The sequence below is a fragment of the Dipodomys merriami genome, unplaced genomic scaffold (genome assembly GCF_024711535.1).
Source record: "Dipodomys merriami isolate MVZ:Mamm:240054 unplaced genomic scaffold, mDipMer1.0.p SCAF_17, whole genome shotgun sequence".
Lineage (NCBI taxonomy): Eukaryota > Metazoa > Chordata > Mammalia > Rodentia > Heteromyidae > Dipodomys > Dipodomys merriami.
Genome location: NW_027203048.1, coordinates 26202349 through 26215540, shown reverse-complemented (window position 1 = coordinate 26215540; position 13192 = coordinate 26202349). Strand labels below are relative to the sequence as shown.

The following is a 13192-nucleotide window of genomic DNA, read 5'->3' as shown; positions in this document are numbered from 1 at the left end:
CAGGGCTTTGGTTCTGTCATCTGCTGATAACATCTCCTACCCACTTTCTATACAAATTACACAGTGAATAACTACCTAGTCATGATTGGGATGAGCAGGTGTGAAGCACACACGTACACATGCCTATACCTATATTGGGGCTTAAACTTAGGGCCTTGCTGCTCAAGGCTGAGGCTGGACCACTTGAGCCCTACCTCTACTTCAAGCTTTCTACTGGTTAACTGGAGATAAGAGGTTCACAGAGTTTTCTATTCAGGCTAGCTTCCAATCTGTATCCTCAGATCTGTAGACTCCTAGGTAGCTATGATTACAGTCATGAGCCTCCAGCCTGCCTCTCTCTCTCTCTTTCTTTCTTTCTTTCTTTCTTTTCTTCCTTCCTTCCTTCTTTCCTTCCTTCCTTTCTTCCTTTCTTTTTTTTGAGATAGGGTCTCATTATGTGGTCCAGTTGGCCTCAAACTATTTATCTAAGCATCCTGAATGTGTATCACTACTTGGCTTCATGTCTGTCTTCACTAGAGAAGACATTAATAAACACTCAATAAAAACAAAACAAAACTGTTATCTGGTAGGGTTGAATCAGAACTCTCTGTGACACTTCTATAACTCTACAGATCACTTGGTTTCAGAGTAATGATTCATAAATGCTTTCCCAAACACAGAAGACCCAGGCAGGCAGGCAGCAGTTCTGAGCTGATAACTACTTTCCCTGGCTCTAGGCTAGGTACTGTAGGAACTTGGAAATAACTAGGAGACTTCTTGCTGTTCTCAAAGAGTAGGCCGAGCTCATGCAAACCAGATACACACTCAAGTGCTCAGGCCTCTCCCCTGGCCTAGGGCAAGGTCCTGATTAGAGACTCTGCTGTTTCCATCCCTGGGTTCATGAGTACTGCATTTAATTCTGGATCTTGGTCTTACTATATGGACACTTCATCACATGGATGATACCAGACAGCTCAATTCTCCTTACAGAAATTAAATTACATGCTCAGCAAAATTTCTTATGATAGCTGGGTCCTAGTGGCTCTGGCCTGTAATCCTAGCTACTCAGGCAGCTAAGATCTGAGGATTGTGATTTGAAGCCAGCCTGTGGAAAAGACTGAGAAACTCTTTATCTCCAGTTAACTACCAAAAAGCTGGAAATGGAGCTGGAAATGGAGCTGTGGCTCAAGTGGTAGAGTGCTCACTTTGAGCAAAAAGCTCAGCAATAGCACCCAGGTCCTGAGTTCAAGCTGCAGGATTAGCACAGACAGACAGACAGACAGACAGACAGACAGACAGACAGACACACACACACACACACACACACACACACACACACACACACAGCATACATTCTCCCTTTTTGGCCTAACTGAAAACTAGCTGTCCTCTGCAGGCCTGACTTCCGTTTCAATCCTGTCCAGGGGAGGCTGCTTTTTCTATCATGGCTCACGCATCCCTATGGTCCTGTGGCAGGATGAGTAACGCTACAGGCTCCTCATTGCTGCTTTAAGACTACGGTCTCCTCACAATTCCTCTCTCTCTCTACTCCAGTAAAGTTTGAATCTCTTTACATTAGACTAAACAACTGTCAACCTTCTTTTTACGGCCACCTGCAGGTCCCAGCTTCATCATTCTTGAAGAGGTTAATCGAAAGATAATCCTGTCTTGACTGTGGGCAAATCCTGTGACTTTCAAATGACTCTTCCTATACGCTGGCCTCTCCAGTCTTTGGCTTCTCCTCTCCTCTAACAACCTTGTCTTCCAACCCTCCTCACGCTCATGCCTGGTCATGCCTGATGGCCACGCCTTTCTCTCAGCTCCATGTTGAGTGGCCCACTCTCTGACCTGGTTTTCTAACTTTCACAGGCTTCTCTATAGATCCTGCCAGGACCCTACCATTCACCATCCCTCGCCTCTGAGAGCATCACTCACTTGCTTTCCTGCCTGCATTTGCATCATGTCTTCTTGCAATTACCCTTTACCTAGCCACCTAGTTTCTTGACCCTCTCCCCTTCCACTGTACTTGCCTGGAAACCTCACATTTTAGAATATCAGCTTTCTACCTCCCTTGAACTAATATCTACACAGCTGACCACAACTGAAAAACATGCCCTACTGGCCTCACTTCCTTTTTTTTTCTTTTGTGTCAGTATGAGGGCTTGAACTTTTGGCCTCACACTCTCATTTGGCTTTTTTTTTTTTGCTCTAGGCTGGCACTCTCTACTTGATTCATGCCTCCACTTCTGTCTTTTTTGCTGATTAATTGGAAAATGAGTTTTCCAGACTTTTCTTTGCCAGGCTGAATTTAGCCTCAATCCTCAGATCTCAGCCTCCTGAGTAGATAGATGACAGGTGGGAACTAATGGTGCCTGGCTGCTCTCTCTCTCTCTCTCTCTCTCTCTCTCTCTCTCTCTCTCTCTCTCTCTTTCTCTCTCTCTCTCTCTCTGTGTCAGTCATGGGGCTTAAATTCAAGGCCTGGGTACTGTCCCTGAGCTTTTTCACTCCAGGTAGTGCTCTACCACTTTGAGCCACAGCACCACTTCTGGTTTTTTGGTGCTTAATTGGAGATAAGAGACACCCCAACTTTTCGTCCCCAGGCTGGCTTAGAACCATGATACTCAGATCTCAGTTTCCTGAGTAGTTAGGATTACAGGGATGAGCCACCAGTGCCCAGCTAATCTCACTTAATTCTTCACTTTCAATCTCCACTAGACCTTTAGTGTTCCTGGGTAATCTTCCATCTTCTGTCACAAGGTACATTACCTTGTCTCTTAGATGAATATCTCACTTTCACAGAAAGCAGAAAAAAGCCATGAGAAGAGAAATTCCATGACTACTGCTACATCTCTCCACCCACCTGTAATATCTATAATATAGATACAGAGCTCTGGGATGTGAAACTAGAGTTTGGGCATATGCTTAGATCATTTCCTCCCTATTGCAGACAACCCCCAAATAAAAAATGCACGCACATATGCAGGTTAATGTAAGGGAAGTTATATTGATTTCACAATTAATTCTTCCACAAGCAAGTCAGCAAATCTCACTTCTTTTCAGATGTAAAATGAGGGTAGTGCACAAAAAAATCTTTCTTGTTATTTAATTCCTAAACTCATGATTCTCCTGATCAGACTCCCTACTGCTGAGATTACAGGCATGCACCACCATGTCTAACTTGGAAAAAAAGCTTTTAAGAATTTTAAGAATTTTAAATTACAATTTTAAGAATTGTAATTTATCTTAATTTCAAATCTTTGGATGATCCCAAACTACTTCCATTTAGCTTTAGAAATGCTATAGTTAAATGGATGGATTGATGGATGGATGGATAGATAGATAGATAGATAGATAGATAGATAGATAGATAGATAGATAGATAGATCTAGATCTTGGGTATATTTAACCTCATAGATTTGGTATAGTCTAATGTTTAAATAAGTTAGTATTTTCTAATGTAACCTTGGTACAACAGACCACTTGGAGTTATGTTGGCAGAATTTGAGAGAAACAGTATTTTGCCAAGCACATAACTCCCATATGGTAAAGAACTAGAAGACTGGGCTGGGAAGGTGGCTCAGTGGTAGAGCGCTTGCCTTGCAAGCCTGAGGCCCTGGGTTCGATTCCTCAGCACCATATAAGCAAAAAGAAAAAAGCCGGAAGTGGCGCTGTGGCTCAAGTGGTAGAGCGCTAGCCTTGAGCTGAAGAGCTGAGGGACAGCGCCCAGGCCCAGAGTTCAGGCCCCACGACTGGAAAAAAAAAAATATATATAAGAGAGAAAGAACTAGAAGACTGATTAGTCTTTAATAGTCCTGAGAGTCAAACCAATTGTGTCTTCCTTTGCTCTAATGGTGACCTCATTAATGTAGAGTAAATCTCTGAAACTCAGACTGAGATGTTCACTGATATTTGCTATCTGCCAGAGAATGGTAAATGTGTCTATCTTCATTTAGTTCTCAGTCAATTGCCTTGCTATCAATACTTCTTCTTAAAGCACCTTCAAAAATGCCACTGGATTAAGTGTAAATATAAAGAGCGGCCTCTAAAACAAACATTATGTCAAGTGTGTGCTCAGTGTTACTAAAAGGCTATAATCTCCAAGTTTCCCTCCCTTTTCCTCACTCTTATCAAACTCCCATTGCAAACAATGAAAAAACAAACAGAAAAACACTCAGAACTGCTATCCATACTAGTGATTGACTGAAAGGCAAAGACCCTGTGGTTAGAGATCAGGAGCTGTCCTAATGGCTCTCCCAGTGGGCCTGTTTGAGAATCACTGCAGGACACTGAGCCCAGCAGAAGGAATTCTGGAATCCCCCACTTGTCCTCAACATACTGCTAATTTATATCATTAGGTTGTGCTTAGAAGAGAGTAAGCTACCATCCTGTCAAGTCTGGCCAATTGTGTCCAGTTTTGTCAATTAAAAAATACAAAAGTTCCTTTGTTGAGTATAATTCTTAATACTTATTCATTCTATGTTCTAGATAATTCTTTTTCTTCTTCTTCTTCTTCTCCCCCCACCCTCCTCCTCCTCCTGCTGCTGCTGCTGCTGTCCGGGGACTTGAACTCAGGGCCTGGGCACTGTCCCTGAGCTTCTTTCACCTAAGACTAATCTCTACTACTTGAGCCAAAGCACCACTTCTGGCTTTTTCTGAGTAGCTTATTGGGATAAGAGTCTTACAGACTTTTCTGCCTAGGCTGGCTTTGAACCATGATCCTCAGATCTCAGCCTCCTTAGTAGCTTGGATTTTCAGGCCACTGGCATCCAGCCTAGATGAACTTTAACATGCTCACCTGATTTAATGTGTACTTGTTGGTGTCCCACTAGTTGACCCAGAGCGAAAGAATCTCACAGATTATTCTGAAGCCCTTCAATACTACAGTGCTCAGACCCATACAAATAAAGTAATTCTAGTGATTTTAAAAATAACACCTGCAGGGAGAAAGCCTACTGAAAATACCACATTTTAAAAAATTATTATCACTATAATTCAGTTACAGGAAACACTATTTTAAGCAGAGGGACACAAAACTGAGGTGCTCCAAGAGTCTAGCCTGGTTCTTTTTTTTGGGGGGGGGTCTGGTCATGGGGCCTGAACTCTGGGCCTGGGAACTGTCCCTCAGCTCTTCAGCTCAAGGCTAGCACTCTACCACTTGAGCCACAGCACCACTTCCCGCTTTGTTTCTTTTTGCTGATGTGGTGCTAAGGAATCAAACCCAGGGCCTTACACATGCAAGGCAAGCGCACTACCACTGAGCCAGCTTCCCAGCCCCTAGCCTGGTTCTTTATGACTATGAGAATATCACGCAAATCTGTTCTACTAAGGGAGGACAGATATCAGGGAGGCGGGAATCAGAAGTCCTCTCCAGAATCAGTCATCGAGCTTAAGAGGACATCAGTGATGCTGATATCAAAAGATCTGGAAGCTGCCACTACACTGCTACTTGATACCAGTAAAGCTAATGTCTGAATATGTGGATGCAAGGGCAGAAAACCCCAGGAACTCCATGATCACAACAGTCAGTAGCAATAGCCTAAAGAATGTGGTACCTGCCCTTGTGGTTTTCCTAATCTTGCATAATGCATCAAATTGGTACAATGTATCTCGTATCTACAAACAATTGCAAGGGAGAATGGCAATTTACTCAAACTCAGTACCTAATGCTTTCAATCATTAGCTGGTGCTCTATCAACTGAGTCACACTTCCAACTCCATGATTAATTTTTTTTTTTTTTGAGAGTTTCCTTACATTGCCCAAACTGGCCTCAGACTCCCAATCCTTCTGCCCTCAGCCTCTGAAGTACTAGTATTAAAGGTATATACCACCACATCTGGCCAAATATTAAATATCACAAGGCAAAGCACAGAATATGACAATATATAACAGAGTGATCTAGCTTAGCTTGCAGGAAATAGAGACATTTTTCTTCACTTTTTAATTGTGTTAAATATTCACAAATATAGCCATTCTAAAGAATACAGGCAAGTGAGCTGGTGCCAGTGGCCCATGCCTGTAATCCTCACTACTCAGGGTACTGAGATCTCAGGATTGTGGTTCAAAGCCAGCCCAGAAAATCTATAGGATTCTTATCTCCAATAAACTACCAAAGAAGCTGGAAGTGGAGATGTGATTCAAATGGTAGAGCACTAGCCTTAAGCAAAAGAATCTCAAGAACAGAGCCCAGGCCCTGAGTTTAAGTCCCAGGGCCATCACACATGCACACACACACATACACACAACCACCACCACCACCACCACCACCAACAACAACAACAACAAAAAGAAATACAGGTAAGTGGTAATAAACAGATTCATAATGTTATGCAACCATTATCACTAATCATCTACAGAATTCTTTGTTGTTGGTCATGGGGCTTGAACTCAGGGCCTGGCACTCTCTCTGAGCTTTTGCACTCAAGGCTAGTGCTCTACCACTTTGAGACACAGAGCCACTTCTGGTTTTCTGATGGTTAATTGGAGATAGGAATTTCATGGACTTTCCTTCCTGGGCTGGCTTAGAACTGCCATCCTCAGGTCTTAGTCTTGAGTAGCTACAATTACAGGCATGAGCCACTATCATCTAGTATACAGAATTCTTTTCATCTTGGAAAACTCTGTGGCCATTGAACAATAAATTCCTTCTCTCTGCACCTCGACTTAGAAACAACCGATTTGTCCATCTTGTGATTTGACTATTCTAAGTACCTAATATAGTAGAATCAGATTGCATTTGTCCTTTTATGATGGACTTATTTCACTTAGCATAATGACCTCAAAGTTCATTCAGGTTGTAGCAGACTGCAGAATTTTCACATGTGCGCCTGCATGCACACACACATGCACACACACACACACACACACACACACACACACACCAGTACTAGAACTTGAACTCATAGCCTCATGTTCTTTATTCTTCCAGCTGGCAGTCTAATACTTGAGCTATACCCTTAGTATAGCTTTTTTGCTTATTTGTTGAAAAACAGCCATGCAAACTTTTCTGCCCAGGCTGGCTTTGGACTGAGATTCTCAGATCTCAGCCTGCTCAGTAGCTAGGCTTATCGATATGAACCACAGGGTTTAAGTTTGCTTTTTTACAAAACTGCTCTTGGGTACAGGTGGCTCATGCCTGTAACCCTAGCTACTCAGGAGGTTGAGATCTGAGAATTGAAGCCAGCCCTGGCAGGAAAGCCTAACTCATCTTCAATTAACCACCAAAAAGCTGGAAGTGGGGCTGTGGCTCAATTGGTAGAGTGCTAGCCTGGAACACAACAGCTCAGGGAAAGTGGCTAGGCCCTGAATTCAAGCCCCAGGACTAGCACCAAAAAAAAAAAAAAAAAAAAAAAAAAAAGGCTGAGTAGTATTTCTTTGCAAGAATATTCTACATTTTCACAATCCAGTAAATCTTCAATATACATTGTTTCTATGCTTTTCCTATCACAAATAAGCTGATTCAAACATAAAATCTCTGAAAATATGCTTTTCTTCATTTTAAGCATATACTCCAGAGTAGATCCAGCAGGGTCCAGCAGGATCATGATTATACAGTAAGTTTTTTGTTAATTTGGGGGGAACCTCTTATTCTGTCTCTACAGCAGTGATATGATCTTACATTCCCACTAAAGGTAAACACACTTCCAATTTCTCTACATCCCTGACAATACTTGATATTTTTTTGTTTTTGAATTTCTTATATATTAGTCATCTTAATGGGTGTGAGGTGAGGGTTTAGTTTTTATTTCCATTTCCCAATGCTGTTAAGCATTGTCCCATGTACTTATGATCATTTGTGTGTCCTTTTTAGAGAAATGTCCATTTTAGTCCTTTGCCTATTTTTAAATTGGGTTGTTTTCTAGTTTTAGGGTTTCTAACTCTTTTTTGTAACTTTTATTTGAAGCAGATTTGGAAACATTCTTTCTCTGTCTCTCCCTCCCTCTCTTTCACTCCCTCCCTCCCTCCCTCCCTGTTCCCCCTTCCTTCCCCTCTGTCTGTCTTTATTTTTCAGTTCTGAGGTTTGAATTCAGAGCCTTGCACTGCTAGGCAGATGCTCTACACTTGAACCAAAACTTCAGCTCTAGCTCTGAGGATGTCTTTTGATGCAATTCCTAATTTTATTTTATAATTTAATTTAAACATTTCAGTAAGCCCAATTTATATTTCTTGTTGCTTATGGTTTTGCTATCACATTTAAGAAACCATCATCAAATCCATAGTGTGGTGTGTTGCCCTGTTAGGTATTAGATTTATGCCTACGTCCATTTTGAATTGTTCTTGTTGTTATATAAGGATTGTACTCCATGCATTTGCATGGGGTAGCGGTTACCTAGCATTGGTAGTTGGACAGACTGTCCTTTCTCAGTGAATGCTCTTTGTACCCTTATCAAAATCATTTCACTGTGTTCACCATTTTGATTTGCATAGGTTTGTAGTAAAATTTGAAATTAGAGAGTGAGCATTTCAGCATTTTTTTTCAAGATTACCTTAAGACTTCATTTTCCTCTATTTTTATTTTATACTAAATAAGACACTTTCTCTATGCTGTCCCTTCTGATTTCAATAGAATATCTTAGATATTGGGCTGGGTGTACAGTGCAATGGTAGATCACTTGCCCCTAACACTGCAAACAAAACAAAAATAATTCACTTTTTTTTTTCTTGTGTGGGAACTAGGGCTTGAACTCAAGGCCTAGTCATTCACTGTCTCTTAGATTTGTGCTCAAAATTGGCATTTTACTGCTTGAGCCACAGCTCCATTTCATTTTTTTTCTGGTTAATTAGAAATAAGAGTCTCAGGGACTTTCCTGCTTGGGCTGAGTACAAGCTATGATCATTAAATCTCAGCTTCCTGAGTAGCAGGATTACAGGAATAAGCACTAGCACCCTGTACAACCTGAGATCTTGAGTGACAGAAACATATAATGAACTTTTACATTTTTTTTCTTTTTTTGCCAGTCCTGGGGCTTGAACTCTAGGCCTTGGCACTGTCCTTGTGATCAATTTTTGGATAGATAGTATATGAACAGGGTAAAAAAAAACAAAGGAACAAAAGAGCAGAGAATATAAAGAAGCATAATATTTAGGAGAGTATTTCTAAACTAAACTAAACAATGAATGTACCCAAAGAAGGGTCTAAGGAAAGGAACTTTTTGATTTTCCCCTTTTGGAGGGATACTCAGCCTGTTCTCATTTGTACAAAGGATCTTTGCATTTTCTTAGGTGAGCAAGTATGGGAAAATTATTATTATTTAGAAATTAAAGTATGGATGAATGGGCACATATTAATGTTAAGTGGCTAGTGAGGTAAACTGTGATAGTTTTTAATAATATATTCCAAACTCCTTATGGATGGCCTATCTATGATAATGACATTAAAAACCACATTTCTGGTTTCTCAGTTAAGATAGCAGATTAAAGCTAGGCACTGGTGGCTCATGCCTGTAATAATAGCCACTCAAGAGACTGAGATATAAGGATTGGGGTTTGAAGCTGGCCCAGACAGGAAACTTCGTGAGACTTGTATCTTGAATTAACTACCTAAAACCTGGAAGTGGAGCTGTGGCTCAAAGTGGTAGAGCACTAGCCTTGAGCACAAAAGTTCAGGGATAGTGCCCAGGCCCTAAGTTCAAGACCCATAACTGGAAAAAAAAAAAAAAAAGCAGATTAAATACACACATCTAACTTTGCTTTCTTCTGAAATCCTACAAAGGATACCCTTAAGATCTTATTTATATGTTTGTTTAAAGACTTAAACCCTCTAGGGCTGAAAACAAGAGAATAGACAATAACAATGTTTTTAAAGCTGGATAGTGGTAGCAAGGAAGTTCTGGAGCATTTAGGAAATGGGGCCCATGTAGGGGACGTAGGTCACTGAAGGGCATGTTCCTATAGGCTGTATCTTGTTCTGGGTCCCTTTCCGTCTCTGTCTGTTTCCTGTCCCCATGCTTCTGCAACCATATTTTGGCCAAGAGCATAGGGCTAAGCAACTGTGGATGGCAATCTGTAAAACCCTGAACCACAATAAACTTCTTCTAAGTTTTCTCTGAGGTATTAGAGAAACACAAAGTCTGGCTAATTAATGTAATACCCAAATCCAAGGATACTTCCAGCTCTTAGTTTCAGAGCCTGCTAATCTGGAGTTTATCTTCTGTTTTGTTTTGTGACAGCCCTGGGGCAACTTGAACTCAGAGCCTGGGGGCTGTCCCTGGAGTTTTTTGTCAGATTTTTTCTTTTTGGTAGGTCGTGGGGCCTGAACTCTGGGCCTGGGCGCTGTCCCTCACTCAGCTCTTCAGCTGAAGGCTAGCACTCTACTACTTGAGAGTCAGCCCCACTTCCGGCTTTTTCTGCTTATGTGGTGCTGAGGAATCGAACCCAGGGCCTCATGCATACAAGGCAAGCACTCTACCACTGAGCCACCTTCCCAGCCCCTGGAGCTTTTTTGGTCAAGGCTAGCACTCTACTACAAGAGCCACAGCTCCACTTCAGGCTTTTTTGAGTAGTTTATTAAAGATAAGAGTCTCACAGACTTTTCTGCCCAGGCTGGCTGCAAACCACAATCCTCAGATCTCAGCCTGCAGAGTAGCAAGGATTACAGTTATGAGCCAGCAGCACCCTGCAGGAGTTTATCTTTTGACTGCTTTTGCACTGTGATGAGAATAAAATATATTAAATAATTGAATAAGAGTGTTCAGAAATAATGGAACCACTTCAGCGAATGAACTCTTCACAAAAACAAGGTACACACAGATTGAAATGGATGATGCCAACTTGTTAATTATAGCAGGTCTAGAAGGCCTGTCCCTGAAACATTTTATTAGCTTCAAATATCATGACTCTAGATGCTCACAATTAATTATGTGACACTCTCATAGCTGAGTTTATAGATCAAACCTGCCGTTGGCCTCCTATATGCAGTTAAAAATAAAGCTTCTTATGGTGACTGCTTTCTTGAGGCCATGGACATGAATACAGGCCAAAGAAAATCTTGCATCCTTGCTAAGAAAAACAGATACAAGGTTTCTCAAAGAAGCTGGTAGTAGCAGTAAAAAGCTTTCAATAGGAAAGAAGTAAATGACTTAAGTCAATTATTTGGATAGTCTGTCAAATAACAAACCAGAGGAAATTGTGGGGTGGGTCAGGAAAAAGGGTAACTGAAAAGACCTTCACACTAGATGTAAACAGCATGATTGGAGTGAGTGTAATTGTGGGTCTGGGTTTTCAAGAGCTGAATGTCTAAGTAGTATGAGAAAATGCACACTGTGAAAGTTTTTTTTTTTTTTTTTTTTTTTTTGTTGATTACTAATTGTGTATTGAAAGCGGTAAGAGGTTCCACGACACCAAATAAACCAGTTCTGAGGTTTTCTCAAGATAAATTTAACAGCTCCAGCTTCTTCAGTGTTTATCAAAATACAAAAGAAAAAAAAGTAGAGGTCGTCTTTTTCGATGGCAAATCGGACCCTTGCAGGCTGAGGGAGGAAGCTACTTCACACATGGAGATGGGGTGCTCTGGGACTGGGTCTGGAGTGGGCCGACTCTCCCAGCTTGCAGACTCCTGCTGGCTAGACCCAGGCCTCCAGCCGGTACTCGGAGCAGGCGCCAGAACTGGGAAAGCGGGCGGCTGCTAGGCCACAGGCCCATCAAGGATGAGGCCCTGCCCCGGCCCCTGCCAGCCCCTTGGTGACCGTGTGAGCACGAGTACAAGCACAAGGCTATGGAATGCAGGTGATCCACAGACAGGCGAGTCACGGGGGCTCTACTGTGACCATGCAGCGATGGTGGTTCGTTTGTCACCGTCTCTCCTGTTCCACAGGGGAACAGCTAGCTGATCTGATGGACCAAGCATTCAGGCGGTTACTGCAAAAACCTACACTAGGCATAGTCTCCCTTCTATGTGTTCAAGTGTTCTGCTTGTATTTTTAACAATTTTAAAAAATGCACTGAGTTCAGGTTAAAAACCAACTACCAAATGGATTCCGATACTGATCTACACCCACTGGCTCCTGGAGACCAGGTGCCCACATGTCCAAATCTCTTCTCAGTACTGACCGTAAGTTGATTCTCTTTACAATAAAAAAGCTGAGTAATATTGCATAGGAGTACCAGAAACTGCCTCAGTGGAAACAGAAACTATTTACATTAAATAAAAACCTGGCTGCAGGCTGCGTCTGCACACGCACAGCACGGTGCGGTGCGCACTGTGACCAACCCATGGAGACAGCTTCTGGCACTCAGGACCACAGGGTCGCACGTTTGCCACATGAGAGGAAAGCGGAGGGCGGAGAGGAGGAAGTGAGGGGGAAGGGGAGTTCTGGTTCACTTCTGGTTCCGGAGCTGATTGGACAGCCAGTCCAGTCCTTCATAGAGCCCGTCCCCGCTGGTGGCACAGGTGGCCTGAATGTACCAGTTCCTGTGGCGTAGAGAGTGCAGCCCCAGCTTGTCTGTGATTTCAGCAGCATTCATGGCATTGGGGAGGTCCTGCTTGTTGGCAAACACCAGGAGGACAGCATCCCGGAGCTCATCCTCCGCCAGCATCCGCATGAGCTCTTCACCAGCCTCGTTGACACGCTCTCTGTCATTGCTGTCCACCACGAAGATCAAGCCTTGGGTGTTCTGGAAGTAGTGGCGCCACAGCGGCCGGATCTTGTCCTGGCCACCCACATCCCACACAGTGAAGCTGATGTTCTTGTACTCCACAGTCTCCACGTTGAAACCTATGGTGGGGATGGTGGTCACGATCTCCCCCAGCTTCAGTTTGTACAGAATTGTCGTCTTTCCGGCAGCATCCAGGCCCACCATGAGGATGCGCATCTCTTTTTTGCCAAAAAGGCCCTTGAAGAGGTTTGCAAAGATATTCCCCATGCTTGTGGACAGGTGGAGGCGACACTGGCCAGAGACCTCAGCAGCAGCTGCTCCCACCACACTGTGAAAGTTTTAAAGACTGGGAAACCCATGCTTTCAAAAGCCTGTGGTCACTTTATAACCTTTAAGTCTGACAGAGAAGGTTGACCCCAGAGAAATGCAGATAGAAGGGAGACATGTAACAGCCTAGTGACATAATGGGGTGATTTGGGCCAGTGAGTACTTTATACTCTGTGTGTGTGTGTGTGTGTGTGTGTGTGTGTGTGTGTGTGTGTGTGTGTGTGTGTGTGTGTGTGTGTGTGTGCTGGGGCTTTTCCAGCTGTAATTTTTTTAAATGTATCTTGTTTTGCATGC

General features: G+C 42.7%; 1 pseudogene across 1 annotated transcript; it reads right to left on the bottom strand.

Annotated features, from left to right (window-relative positions):
- Window positions 1-11254: 11254 nt before the first annotated feature.
- Window positions 11255-12903, bottom strand: LOC138829269 (ADP-ribosylation factor 1 pseudogene; annotated as a pseudogene). Its single transcript, XR_011372521.1, has one exon. The product of XR_011372521.1 is annotated as an ADP-ribosylation factor 1 pseudogene (transcript).
- Window positions 12904-13192: the final 289 nt, after the last annotated feature.